Here is a 14961-nt window from a genome sequence, read left to right as displayed (position 1 = left end):
TCTTTATTTCTTTATAACACCATATTCTAGTCCCCCTTCCTTCTTCTCTCCGAAATGAAGACATTTCAAAGTGTTCAGAAGAATTGCAAAAGAAAACTTACAATTTTCTTAATGATGCTTGCAAAATTTATAAATAAAGTTGGAAAATCTCTCTTTGGAAGCAAGTCAAAAGTGAGCATAATTTTACAAAATGTCACTGTAATTGACTTAAGTCAAAAAGTTCCCATATTGGCTAGAGGTGTAGCTCAGAGCTATCATGCATGTGGCCCCAAGTCTGATCCCTAGCATCACATGAAACAGCATGTGATTAAAAACTAGTCATTACACTGCCTGCTGGAATCCCAGAACTCAGGAAGTAGAAGCCAGGGGAGCAGAAGTTCAAAGTCATCCTCAGCTTCATAGTGAACATGAGACCATGCCCTCTTCCCACCAAAGAATTATTTATACTTAAACAAAGCTACCTAACACTGACTTTGTGAGAAACATCAAACTGCAATTCCAAGATGCTCCTTTTGGCTTTTTATCTAAGGCTCACATTGACTCCATTCAGTGCATGTGTGCACACGTGTGTGTTGCACACAGGGGTGTGTGTACGTTGTATGTGTTTGTGGTGTGTGTGTGTCTGTGTGTCTGTGTTCATATGAAAGCGAGAAGTCACCCTCTGACATCATTCCTAAAATGCTTGCTATGCTGTTTGTGAGGCACAGACTCTCTCGGGTGTCCTGGAAATTGTCAATTTAAGCGAGGCTGGGTTCTAAGTGAACACTTAGGGATCTGCTATCTCCACTTTCCACGCTGAGATTACAACCCAGGACCATGACCCCCAGCTTTCCTGCATGAACTCTGGAGATGCACTATAGGTCACCATGACTTTGCAGAAAGCACTTTCTTGACTGAGGTAACCCCCAGCCCCACAATGTCTTCACATAGATTCCATATCATCCCCAAGGTAGTCACACAAATTTTGCAATTTGTATCTGAGTTGAGAAAATTTGTCTGCCCATCTACGACTGTTCTAGAGGCTCCTGCAAAAAAAAGTGCAGATGCCATCTGGCCTTCACCTTAACTGACCGTCACAAATGTAACTTCAAAACTTAGTAAAAATCTATCCATGGTTTCATATCTCAAACAAAGGCAGGGGGTTAGATTTGCGTATATGGTCTTCTCTCACAGCAGTGATTAGCTTAGAAATCTGCTCATTCTTTATGTCTTCTCCCAAATGCAGAATGAATGAGGGCAGAGAGGCTGCAAAACTGACCTCTACATCAGGCTGCCAGTGGAGAAAGTGAATAGATGTTGTCATTGCACAAATACCTGTGTGCCTTTTCTGGAGAGCTGAGTTCGGGGAGCCCAGGACTGAGGACTCCCCCCCCCCCCAGTCACCTTGACATACCATTGAGCCTGAGGACACCGAAATGGGAAAGAATCCCTAAGTTCCGTCAAAACATCACTCTCAGTTCCATACTGAGTGGGGGCAGATATCAGAGCTCCCCAGGCAGAAAGCTTTGATGACTAGAGAAAAGAAGGAAAGCGAAACACACACAGAATAAAGTTTCACCCCAGGGCACAAACTTCTCTGAACTAGGCAACACATCTTGAATTTTTATAGGAATGAAAAGAAGCCACCAGGTACCATGGGTGGCGTTCATAAATGCCTCAAAAATCAATGGCTATAATTGGTCCAGGGGCAGACAAGGACCTGCAGTGAATTCTCACTTTGCTAGGCCCCATTGCTCAAATCACATTAAGTTAATTAATTAATTAGGATGAGGCTGACACTGGTGATTTGGTTTCCATCAGTCAATCAACTTTTAAGAAATTTGGTTAAGACTTTTAAGACTTTGGTTAAGACGATGGAGTCTGGCTGTTTCCTGAGAGACTGTGTTCTTTCCTTATTGGTTCCATCGCAGACTATGCAGGCAACACATGGATCACACACACCACATGTGGACCAAGCGTGGCACCATCTGACATCCAGGAGCATTTTTTAAAATTTTTTTTAATGATTTATTTAACTTCATTTTATGTGCATTGGTGTGTAGGTGTCAGATCTTGTGGAACTGCATTTTCAGACAGGTGTGAGCTGCCATGTGGGTGCTGGGAATTGAACGCGGGTCCTCTGGAAGAGCAATCAGTGCTTTTAACCGCTGAGCCATATCTCCAGCCCCCATCCAGGAGCATTTATACCAACCAACATACGCGAGCTTGGTGACAGTGTGGGCATGCGCTGCCTCTGTTATCTCTGCCTACTGTGATCCTGGGCTGGCTTCTCCATTACGCAGAGCCGGGAAGGATAATCCTGAATAGTAGTGAAAAGGCCTGTGAACATGTTCAAACTTCTTTTAACATAGAATACAAAGAACTTTTAGGTCAGAGAAAATGTTAATATATTCACCTTTCTACGGGGCAGTTGTAAAATGCAGTTCTAATACATTTTCCTAAAGGAAGAGCTTCATCAAGGCTAAGGAGCCTAGGATCCATGAATGCCAGAAGTCAGACTTAGTTACCCTATGAGTCACGTCCAGCGACATTATTTTCATTGCAGGATCCCTCTCTTGAACTTTTACGAACGTCAAAGACGTGGTGAATATCAGACCACGCATGGTTTTCTGAGGACATAGTTCTAAGTCATCGACCAGCTCTGATCCCTGGCTGTGGGCACCGAGGTGTTATCAGAAACTTACATGGCATTGTCAGGCCCAGTGGCAAACACCTATAATCCCAGAACCCAGGAGGTCAGAGCAGCAGGACCACAAGTTCAAAGTCAGTCTTGGGCTCCACAGCAAGCTAAAACAAAACCAAACACAAACAAGAGCAACTACCATTTGATGAACCAGGACCAGGGACTTCATCACCACTTTACCATGTCCAGTCCCTTCTGGAACCCTCACCAGAGCTGGCCAACAAGAGGCTCAGAGAATTTCAGGAGGATATGGCTCTCCTGGCTGTTGGATTGGAGGACTCTCTCCCTTTCATGACTATCATTACTCAGATGATATTTAACGTGCTGCCCCATCACTGGCCAGATATATATATCTATATTTTCTCATTCCACCCACAAGTACAACATTTAGTTAACCTTGAAATATGAGTGTTAACGATATCACACCTTATCTTTGTACATGTCACTATCACCAGGTAAAGCGGCCGCTACAATGGCTTTGAAACACGCCATGGTTCCACTGCTGTTAAGCCTACCCCAACATGAAGCCGGCGTTATTTATTTATGATGTTGCACGAGTCATCTGCGCTTTCCCTGATAAGCCCTGGGCTGTGTGTCTTTCATTTCGGCTGACATTTCGCTGCCATTTGCCGGGCTAAGTAACTACCGTGCAATCACTCCGCGTTGATGCATGGTCATTGTTTTGCACAGAATGGATTTTTAAGTCAGCTGAAAGGCTTTCTGAAGAATATAATTTGACAAAGTAAATTTTTGCCCATATAACAGAAATCAGCCGGGGCTGCACCAAATGTATTTCTTAAGATAGCTAAAAGGATTTCTGCGGAGAGTTTGACAAAGTATTTTACTTTTGTGCACAAAGCAAAAATTGATTAGTTTTGAACAAAAAGGATTTCTCGGGGTGCTGAAAGGCTTCTCTGCGGAATTAAATATATTCTTCAGCCAGCAGGATAAGGTATTGGAAAGCAGCGTCTTTGAGGAGACAAATACTTGTCAGTGACTTTTTTTTCCTTCAAGGAACAAGTTAAAAGAATCCCTTAAGATGGCATTTTCAACCTCTCAACCTGGTTTCTCTCTGGATATCTTACAAGTAGAAAAAGGCGACCCATTTCCCAGGGTCTGAGGCTTGCTGCCTGATTCGCTTGCTTGCTTGATCCTGCTCTTCAGTTGATGGAATCATTGAGTCGACATTTCACCAAAACCTCACCCACACCAGCAGATGACAGATGACAAAAACCTAAAACAATTTAAGGACACAACGTTTTAACTTAAACCGTTTAACTTAAATTGGTGCGGGGTAAATTTTACTGACAACATTGAAGAGAAGCGATTGGAATGTAAGGCATATACACGCACACACTGGTGAGCATGGAGGCCCTATCTTGGCATTTTTCTTGGAACTAGAGCTATAGGTGCTTGTAAGTCACCTGACGTGGATGCTTAGAGCCAAACTCATATCTTCTGCAAGAGCAGCAAGTTCTTTTAACTGCTGAGCCATTCCTCCAGCCACAGGCAGTGATAATGAAATAAAGATAATGAGATCCTGTGGGTCAGATCTTTTGTTATTCAACAACTTAAAGGACACTTGCCCTATACATGTTTATCATATGTATACAAATATATACATACATACATATGTACATGTGTAAACATATGTTATTTTGGTGCTGCCTGCCCTGAAATTTGGCAATAGCTGGCAAGCACAGGCTTTGGGTTTTGTTTTGTTTTTGTTTGGGCCAACTTCTTTATCTTGTCATCAAAATAACACAAGAGGCAGCAGAAATCCACCTGCCTTTGATTATTGGCTATTGTTTATAAAGTGACTCAGACATCACGTACCACTTCACATGATACTTACATGGATTGCACACTATATTTCTGCCATACTGTAGCACCAGTGAAGACAGGAGCATAGTTTATCGTCTATAGCTAGGGAACACGAGCCATTCAGTGTTGGTATCAAGGGCAGCAATCAGTGGGTGAAGCGAAGCAGAGCAGAACTCCTGGCATATGGCTTCTAGATGTCAGGGAGGACAACACCCTATGACCACAAATGGATGAAAGCCCACAACAGCCGAAGCCAGTTTGCTAACCCCACCCCACACCCCGACGTGATAGGGAGTTTTGCAAGGTGATACCTTGTAATTTAGTTATAATGTGCTACTAATTGTGAAGGTGAATTATAAGACAAGCCCTTCCAATTAAAAGTCAGAAAAACCAACACACATTCTTTAAAGACTTCAGAGGCAGAAAGAAAACTTAATGGCAACATGAAAACAAACCGAGCTCATAAGGGCTGTGCAGTCGTTAAATGCCGGAGGAAACAGAAGGAAGTGTAACGATCCACCAGGGACTACTTCACGATGACAAATCGTGGCATTTCCCCCAGCAAATGGGAGGACAGAAAGCATCTGAGGTGCTGAAAAATAGTCAGGGAAATGTGAGATCACAGCCATCGCTCGTCAGAAGCTGCAGCTAATGTTAAGAAAATGAGAGCAGAGAAGCCAGGAGTCTGTCCCCTCAGATTCATGACTGTGAAGTCGAATCCCCCTTCCAAAGCTGCAGCCACGTTAGTGGGACCAGAGCTGAGAGTCTCTCTGTAAGCCATGTGATGGTCTTGGGGATAATACACTCCTGTTTGAGTGTCACCCTCTTTCTGAAGACTGACAGTGACTCATGCTTGTGCCAATAAAATGGGTGTGGCATCTCGACTGATCAGTGGCAAAGGAGACGGGAATACCAGTATTTACCAGATCTCAGGTCGTTGAGATGTTGTCAAAATTTGTGCTGGAGTCAGATGCAGACTGGGGAAATCGGGTGTGCCCTGAGCCCGAGGAATCTATTTGCAGATTCAGACCCACTGAACTTTCTCCATCACGCTCATTGTATACCAGCCACTTCTCAAGGTTCCTCGTGAAGGAAGCCACTGGGCCTCAGAAAAGCGAGGAAACTTATCTGAGGTAAGTCCCGGAGCTAAGAAGCAGTTCCTTACAAGGGAGACACATCCTGCTCATCCTGGCTTATTTTGAGTGGTCCAAATCCAGCGAGGTTTCTTCTAAGAAACAGAAGGAAAGACCCATCCGTATTGGACGTGGACACGTGGTAATCCAGGCAGATTAGAGTGATGGTCCACAAGGGTGCCAGGGTCACTAAAGCTCCAGATGGCAAAGAAGGACCCTCTTCTCTGGAAGAAACTGGTCCTGTGTACACTCTCCCATCTTCTCACTGATGACAGGGATCTACTACTGGACTTAATTTTTGTCTTTCAGAGCTTTGAGAAATCACTCATTTAAAAACAGTGTGGAACTACCTCAATATACTAAATGGAAGGGGGAAATGGCCGAAAATGGTATATCCACTTTGGTACTGCTTTTCAAAAAGACATTTAAAATAGGTATTAAACGCACTGTTGAAGATAAAAGAATAAAGGAAATGAGATATTAACACTGGTGACTGCTAACATAAATTTTTAACAACTCCATTTTTATAGTTTTATCTAATGGTATTTTCTCCATTATATTAAAAAACATGGGTAATAGATGATTTCAAATAAATAAAACTATAGCGAATGCACAAAAATAAAGGCGATCCATCTTGAATGTTCAGACATCCGTCCCTTGATTCAGGGGTTAGCATGTGTGTGTGTGGGGGGGGGGGGGGGTGATCACTGTCTGGAGAGCAATTAGCACAGTGCCAGGCCGACAAGGAAGCAGGGCAGTGGTTAAAAGAAGTTTCCTAGCCATATGGTCTTTGTAAATTTTCTTAACCATCCTATTTATTCCTCCACAAATGGAAGAAAATATGGCTCTCCCTTCAAGGTTATTTTAGAAGCTAAAGAAAATAATATGAAAAATTCACTTGCTGTATCTGATACGTAGGAAGATGAAAAGAAATGCAAATATCCAAATATCATCACGTAACTTATCAATAACTTAGATTGTCTGAAAAGATGGTTTTATATGAATAATCCCTCACCGAATATGAATTCATTCCGTATTAAGTTAATTAGGAGCCTAGGAAGGGCAGAGAAGCTGAAATTAGCTTATTATTCTACGGAAATGAATCAATTGGGGTCAGACTTCGGGCCTGCTGTGCTCATTGGCAAGTCAGCTCTGCACTTTGTAATCAAGAGAGTGAGGAAGAGACCTGAAAAGCATAAAAAAAGGACTCAGAGGCTAGACCAACAGCTGGACAGGAGGTTAGTGTGCTCCTGAGGCTTGCACACCCACCAAGACCTTTCCCTAACTTACTTGAGGCCTGTACACCTTCGTTAGTTCCTGCAGTCTCACAGGGGCACTGGTCTGAGTTTGCACTTTAGTTTTCTTCCTGTGATCTACGCCACGTTTCTGAGCTCATGGTTTCCCTTCCAGTCTCTATATCCTAAGGATTCATCCACCCAGACTTTCAACTTCCTTTAAATCGGTTTTGATCATTCAGAACATTTCTGGAACTCTTTAATCTAATTCTAAATTTTGAAGGGTTTTGTTTGTTTGTTTGTTGTTATCCATAAAGACACAATCATGACACTTCCTCTTTGACTACGGTGTCCCTGACGTTTCAGATTTTTCTTTCCCTTTCCTGCCAATTATTCTTGTTAAAGGTTTGGTTTCACATGTAGCCTTTTCACAGGACTGGAGAGATGGCTCAGCAGTTAAGAGGACTTTTTGCTCATGCTGGGACCCATGTTTTGTGCCTAATAACCACATGGCGGCTCACAAACTGCCTGTTACTCCAACTCCAGGAAATCTGATGCCCTCTTCTGGCCTGCAATGACTCCACCACACATATGACACATACAAACTTTTGCAGGCACATGCACACAAAAACAGTAAATAAATTTATCTTAATCAGTTTTATCAAATATGTGACCTTATGGGTACCATCCCAATTTGAACCACCACAGCATCTTTATGGGTACCATCCCAATTTGAACCACCACAGCATCTATATTGATTACTTACTATCGCCATTTTCCTGTTTCTTTTAGGTTTATGCATTCTTTGCATTACTCTTGGGTTTAATTGGCCATATGACTGTTGTGAGTGACTGTCCCCAACCAAACAACTGCCATCTTGTGGAGGTCAGCTTGTAAAAGATCACCCCAGATGGGTTGGCTAATGGCTTGGCACCCACCCCTACTGTCTACTCCACCCCATCTCCTCACTCCCATCTCCCGACCTCATTTCTCGCCCCCCCCCATCGTGCCTGCAGGAAGAAGCAGAATAGGGCACACCTGTCTTGCTTTAGTATCCAGCTGCTGTCTACCAGCTGGCAACTCTGCATGTGGCCTGGGAGAGGGGACAATATACACAGGCCAGGGAAGACCAGAAGGCCAGCACCATCTATGTGACTGTAGGGAAACCCTGTAGAGTGATATTTCATTTGTATTTTAATAAATTAAGCTTGCCTGAAGATCAGAGAGTAAAACAGCCATGCTGGTCAGCCATACAGATCAGGCAGTGCTAGCACACACCCTATATCCCAGTAGCCACACTACTTCACCATAGAGGCCAGGAGGTAGTGGTGCACGCCTTTAATCCCAGCCCTAGAGAGGAATATAAAATGTTAGAAGGCAGGTCTCAGGTCAGTCTCATTCTGAGGATTCCTGGAGGCAGGATCTCCATTTTGGACTGAGGTAGAGGTAAGAGCCAGTGGCTGGCTATTTGCTTTTCTGATCTTCAGGTTGAACTCCAATTTCTATCTCTGGGTTTTTGTTATTCGTGCTACAAAGCCCTCATCCATATCAAGTAGGGTTTTTCAGGTGTGGCTAGTACTGGGGAGAGTGCCCACATCCCTGTAACTGCCCCTTACCTGGCCTCTGTGTGGAAACCCAATAAAATCATTGGTTCCCAAGAGTGGGCTTTGGCAGAATCACACCTTGGTTTGTCATAGATCCTTAGGAGAAAAGGGTACTTACTCTGCCCTTCCCAGAGGAGGAATTTGAGCAACATGCTCTTTTTCCTATTTCTCAAGAAGATGTCTAGATTATTTTTATTCTTGTTTAATTAAATACTATACAGGTAAAAATTTCAGGAGACAATTGGCTCATATCACAGGAAATTTTGTAAGTAGTGCTTCATATTCTTTTTTCAGAATAGCTTTCTGTTCCCATTATCATCTGCCTTTTCATCCAAAAGTTGCTAGGGGGAAAACATTTGGTTTGTAATGGCAGAAAGACAGTAATGTCTTAGACAAAATAAGGGGTGTGTCCTGAAATATTTTTATTAGCTCTTTGAGACTCTTCTACAGTGTGTTTTGATTATATTAATCCCATTTCCCTCAACTGCTTCCTGATTTACTCACTGTTCCCTAGGAATGCAATACTGTGTGTCCTCTCTCTCTCTCTCTCTCTCTCTCTCTCTCTCTCTCTCTCTCTCTCCCCATTAAGTCCCATTTGTGTCACTCATAATTTCTTGGATGTGTGTCCTGTCACTTGAGTGTGGTTAACTTATCAGGGTTTACACTATCAAAAAAGAATTAAAAAAAAAACCCAAACACCTGACCCTCTAATGTGAGCATCTTACTCCCTAGAGTAAGATCAGCTTTGTAACTACTCTGAAGAATTTGAATCAAAAAGTATATTCTTTATTTGTTGCCTAAAGATCAGCAATGCATTAGTCACATAAGTTAAAGCCTCTATTTATGTCTCAAAACCAAGTGGTAATATGTTGGATTTTCATTGTACTGTGTTTCTTTCATGTCAGTAGGATTGACTATAGTCCTAAGAATAAGTTCAGAGTAAGACCCACCGAACTAAGAAACATATTTTTAGAAAAAAAAATGTTTAGACATGTCTGTAAAATAAAGACATGATCTGGGCATAGTCACACACCCTGGTAATTCAGCATATCTTGAGTTCAAGACCAGCCTATGCTACATAGTAAGAATGTGTCTAAAGCTGAAAAGAAGTCCAGCGATGACATTAAAACATGAACATTTAAAGATAAAAGCATTTAAACCTTAGTATTAAAAGTATATATATACATATATATATCATATATCTATGATACCAAACACTTGAAACAAATAAAGCAAAGTGGCCCCGCTTCTTATCTGCTGTTGCTTTCAACTGTTCAAAGGAAGTAAGATAGAAAGAACTTGTCAGAGTTGCAGAAATAAATACCTGTATCCTGAGTTTTCTCCCAACTCCTTTACCTTAATTCACGAATACACCATCTACATAGCTCTGTAAACAGCTGCCACCCCTAGCTGCCTCTGAGCCAACGGTTCAAAGGTTGCTTTTCCTCTTCATTGTCATCCTTTTTGGAACGTCACTCACGAAAGCCTTGCTGCTCCATGAGTTCACAGCCCTGCCCAGGCTCACCTGCATTCCTCCCTTTGCTTTACTGCTACCACAAAGGCTTTCCTGGGTGGATCCTTCAGGTACCTCTCAGATCAACAACCCTACTGTGCTGCCTGAATCGGCATTGGTGTGCTAACAACACAATATTATGAGAGGGATGGTGGGGAGAGCCACGGAAGAGGGAAATCACAAGAGCCACAGAAGCTTAAACCAGAAAGCAAAAACCAGAAGGTTGTAGAAGTCATGAACCAAAGGGAACCACAAGGGGGAAAGAGATCATTGTAAGAAAAGGAAATGGTAAAGAAAACATGTATTATTACCTTAATAGAAGGGAAGATGCTCACTAATGATTGGCAGAGAATTAAGAAGGGGGAAGCAGATGTCTGCTGAGCTCTCAAGAGCTGTATTTGCCACGGGCAACGTGAGGAGAGATTCTACTTCTCTGAACTATGACCATCCAGCAGCAAATTTGACCTCACATTCTCGGGCTTCCGTATATCCTCTGCAACACATTATGAATACTGAGACAAACCAAGTTGTTTTCCTTCCCAAATAAGCAGAAATACCTTAACACAGCTTTTTTTCCATCCCTGCAGTGGGAGCTATTCTAATTTCACAGTAGGCTTTCGAAGCCTTCCATGAACTCAGCATCTCTATTCCACAGCGCTCTCCCCTCCCACTGCATGTACCAAGTAACCGATGGCTTCTTTATTCCGGCACTGCTAACACTGCCTGCAATTATCAGTACAAATACTTTATTAATAATTTGTATTTATGGAACATCTGCCTCCCCAAGAGTTCAAAGCTGTTTACAAACATCGTCTCATTCATCCCGAGAGCAATTTCTTTCTTTATAAGGTGGAAATATGTAGAAGCTAATGGGTATTGTCATCTTCGTTTAATTTGTGGGAAAAATGAAGCCTGGGAAAGAGTTTGCTTTTTCAAGGTTAAGGTAACCTGGGCAACAGCGATAAATATTACCCAGAATCTCTGCCTTCTCATCCATCATGGTCTCCCCTAGAAACCTCTCGTTTCAGATCACACACATATTCATCGGTATGCATCAGAATAAATTTTTAATGCAGCTTCCTCTGCTGAGAGTTAACAAAATCCCATAAGCTCGGGTTTAATAACTTGGTGGACTTCCACTTAACTTTTCAAGAGGTTATCACTGCTGTCAAAGCCAGGAACAATCAATAAATTCTAGAACCATGCAGCATTTTTAATGCCGTTGAGGAGTGGCTGTTGGGCATGCGTATATAATCCTTCTCTAGATTGGAATCAGGAAAAAAAAACCTTGAAGAAGACAAAAGAAATAATAATAATTATTTCCAAGAGTGGTACAAGCAAGAAGCTTTTCAGCAATGGGATATATTGTGTTTACTCCTGGGGAAATAGAGTTTCAGTGTATCCTAGTAAGCTTTAACTGTCTACCTGTCACAGCTCAAAGTCACCGGAGAAAGGAATATCAGTTAATGTATTGCCCAGATCAGACTGGCTTGTGGGCATGTCTGTAGGGAGTTGTCCTCGTTAATCAATGTAGGCATGCCTAGCACACTGTGGGCAGCACCATTCCCTAGGAAGTTGGTCCTAGCTCAGTACAAACGCTAACTAAAGACCAGCCTGGGAGGGAGCCAGTCAGTAGCATCTTACCATTATTTCTGTTTCATTATCTAGCCCACTGATGGGCAGTGACCTGGAAGTCATTCCCTTAATTAAGTTTGTCATAATGTTTTATCACAGAAAAAAAATCAGAATGTGGTGCAATACAACTAAGTAAATGGTGACACTGAGTTCTTCATTCTTTTCTGTTTCCTCACCCCTGATTTTAGTTAATTCTGTACAACAACAAATAATAGGGACAGCTGCTGCGTTGCTCTAGCTGTCTGAGTCATCAAGGACCATAGGACAAGCTGACTACAGCTTATACCCCTATCGGTCAACACTGAGCCAGAGGGAAATCCATGGGAAATGGTGAGCCAGCAGGCATTAGTGCTAAAAAAATCTGCAATTCTAATATTGAGACTGAAATAAAATTCAGCTGCTTGGGAAACAGCTCCATTAAGATAAGTCTATAGCAAGATGGCATGGTTAGTAGAATTAGGGATACTGGAAGTTTCTTCAAACTGATTATTGGCCATTGAGAAAGTAAGACAGAGTCCACAGTTTACTGTGGCAAATTTATACAGATCTGTATGAAAGACATTTAGACTATACTAATGTAGAACATTTTAAGATATCTATAAAAACTTTCCCAAGTCGAGTTACATATATAGCCAGAACTATACATGTAGCATATAGTTAACATATTAGTTCTCTTTAAATTGTTGTGATAATATATCTGAGGCAAGTACACTTGATTAAAAAATAATAATAAAGAGGTGTGTACTAGTTACTTGTAGTTGCTGTGCTAAAATACCACAACCCTGTTGTCAGAGACTGTTCTCCATTCCGGTCACCCTGACGCGACTATATTAATTACAACACCACTTGGCCTAGTAGCTCATGCTTCTTATTAACTAACTCTTATATCTTAAATTAACCCATTTCAATTAATCTGTATATCAACACGAGGCCGTGGCTTACTGGTAAGGATCCAGCCAAAGTTCTTCTGTAATGTTGTGGCATCCATCTTCAGCCTACATATCCAGCAGACTTTTCCATGAAGCAGGAAATTTGAAGATCTGCTTTGCCTTGTAATGGCAAAGTTCATCAATTGCTTTTTTTGTGTGTGTCCTGCAGAATGCCTGGCAGTTTCCTCTGGGAAGCAGGAATCCTGAAGGATCATCACATCTTTTGGAAAGTTTAGCAATCATTATGCTTTTTCTGTGAGTCCTGCGTGTCCAGTTCATATAGCACAACCCAAAGCAACTTCAAGAAGAAAAAGTTTATTTTGGCTTCTGGTTTCAAAGGAGGGGTCTGTAATGGTAGGGGAGCCATGGCAGCAATTGGTTGGGGCAAGATGCTGAGAGACCACATCTTCAACTGTAAACAGGAAGCAGAGGAAGAGAACTGGAAGTGAGGAAAAGCTAGAAATTATTCCCAAAGACCAGCTCCAGTGACGTACTTCCCCCCAGCAACGCACTAAGTCCCAGAAGCTACATAACCTTCCCAAACATGGCTTTCAATAGAGCGCTAAGTGTTCAAATGCAGGAGCTTACCGGGGACATTTCTCATTCAAACCACCGCAAGCTTTATTCAGCTCACATGACTGTTCAGGGCAAAGTCTGGGTTCTGGTAGTTCTGGTCTTGGCAAGGGTCCATGACAGATGCCCAGAACATTTACCGAAAGAGAAGGGTCTCATCTCAAACATAGGAAACAGAAGCCTGCATGCCTATGGTCCTTTCCTAAACCACATCCCCAGGCGACGGAAGAACTACTCCCTAAGCTCACCCACCTCTTAAGATGCTTCCACATCCCTACACTGTGGCCCCGGAAAACAGGCTTCTGACATATGAATTTTTAGTGGATCCCTACCCCAAGCCATACTCAAGGCTTAGCAAGGGAAACCTAATAAAACCTTTATTTTAACCATTCTTTTTTATGTGTGTAATGAACACACAGAACCAAAATAACAGTAGCTAGTATTTCATACATACAGGAACCATGGCAACTCTGCTGCTTTACATACACTTCCAGTTCATTGTGAAGTACGGCCTGCTATCGCCCCCATTTTACAGACAAAGAAACTGAGGACAGAAGAGGGATTCGGTGGTCTGTCAGTGTTGGGTTATTAAGCTCGACAATCTTAATTAGCAGCCTCACACTCCCACTCTATGACCTTATGTTTACTTTTGGGAGGTTCACCAATTTTTTATGAAAATCGTTTTCATATAATAGGCACGTGTATTATATGAGTAGTATACCGGAATAGAGTTTAAAGTTCAATGTTGCCACTGAAATGGATGGCAATGCTGGCCAGGCCTCTAGAGGAAGCACCATCACCAATGATGTACCTGCTCAACAAAAATTAAGCAGGACAACAGGACAAGTGAAGAGGAGATCTGCATGGCGCGGGTCAGAAAGGCTGGCATTGACCTTCACGGATCCGAGAACTCATTCCTCATCCCGAAAGACCATGAAGCCAAAAAAAAAAAAAAAAAAAATCAGGCTCCTATTGCCAGTAGCAAAAACAGTGCAACACACATGCTTTCGAGTTTGCGAAGGTTCCTGACTTGCCCCCTGGCCTGTCCTCTGTCTTACCCAAAGGTGGGCCTCTCTTACCACTGTACGACGACAGGACAGGTGAGGCTGCCCAACTGTGGTCGCTTTCTGCTGTTTCCCTTTTTCCTTTAAATGATGAAATGTTTCAAATGTCGAGAATGGAATAATACATTGAATTATCACATCTGTACCAGAGAGCCATCCATTTGATTACATAAATGTAGACTTGGAGACTTAAGCCATTTCACCTAGAAATAGGAGGCCGCTGATAAAATTTAATTTCCACTTTCTATCACCAACTCTATCCCATCTCTCTAAGAGTGGTGTGTGTTCAACATAGCGATGCTCACATATTCTCACTGTGCCTTATGTATCAATCACATCACCAGCTTGTAGTACTATGTATTGGTATGTATTAATGAACTGCATGTAAAGGTAGGCTAACTTACAATCCTGTAGCCAGTAAGTTTCTGCATTGCAAGTAGGGATTCTGGGAAGGAAAGGTATAGTATCTCATGAAAGAACTAATTATTTTGCCCATCTCTTCAGCATGACTTGAGGTAAGCCAGCTTTCCAGGCCAAGTCCTTTGGCCAAGTGAATGATGAGCACCAACTGGAATGTCAGGTTTCTACCTAGGGCAAGGATTGTTTTCTCCTTGATCAGTATTTTCTACTCTAGCACCTTTCATTCTGAGGGGGTAACCCTAAAATCATTGAGGAAGCAGCTGAGAGACCAGAGGAGACGTCGCGAGGAGCTCATCCCACAGCCAGGATAATTCGGAGTGCCTCATATAGATAGTGTTATTAAATGGT

Source organism: Microtus pennsylvanicus, chromosome 4 (assembly GCF_037038515.1).
Source record: "Microtus pennsylvanicus isolate mMicPen1 chromosome 4, mMicPen1.hap1, whole genome shotgun sequence".
Lineage (NCBI taxonomy): Eukaryota > Metazoa > Chordata > Mammalia > Rodentia > Cricetidae > Microtus > Microtus pennsylvanicus.
This window is presented reverse-complemented; position numbering follows the sequence as displayed.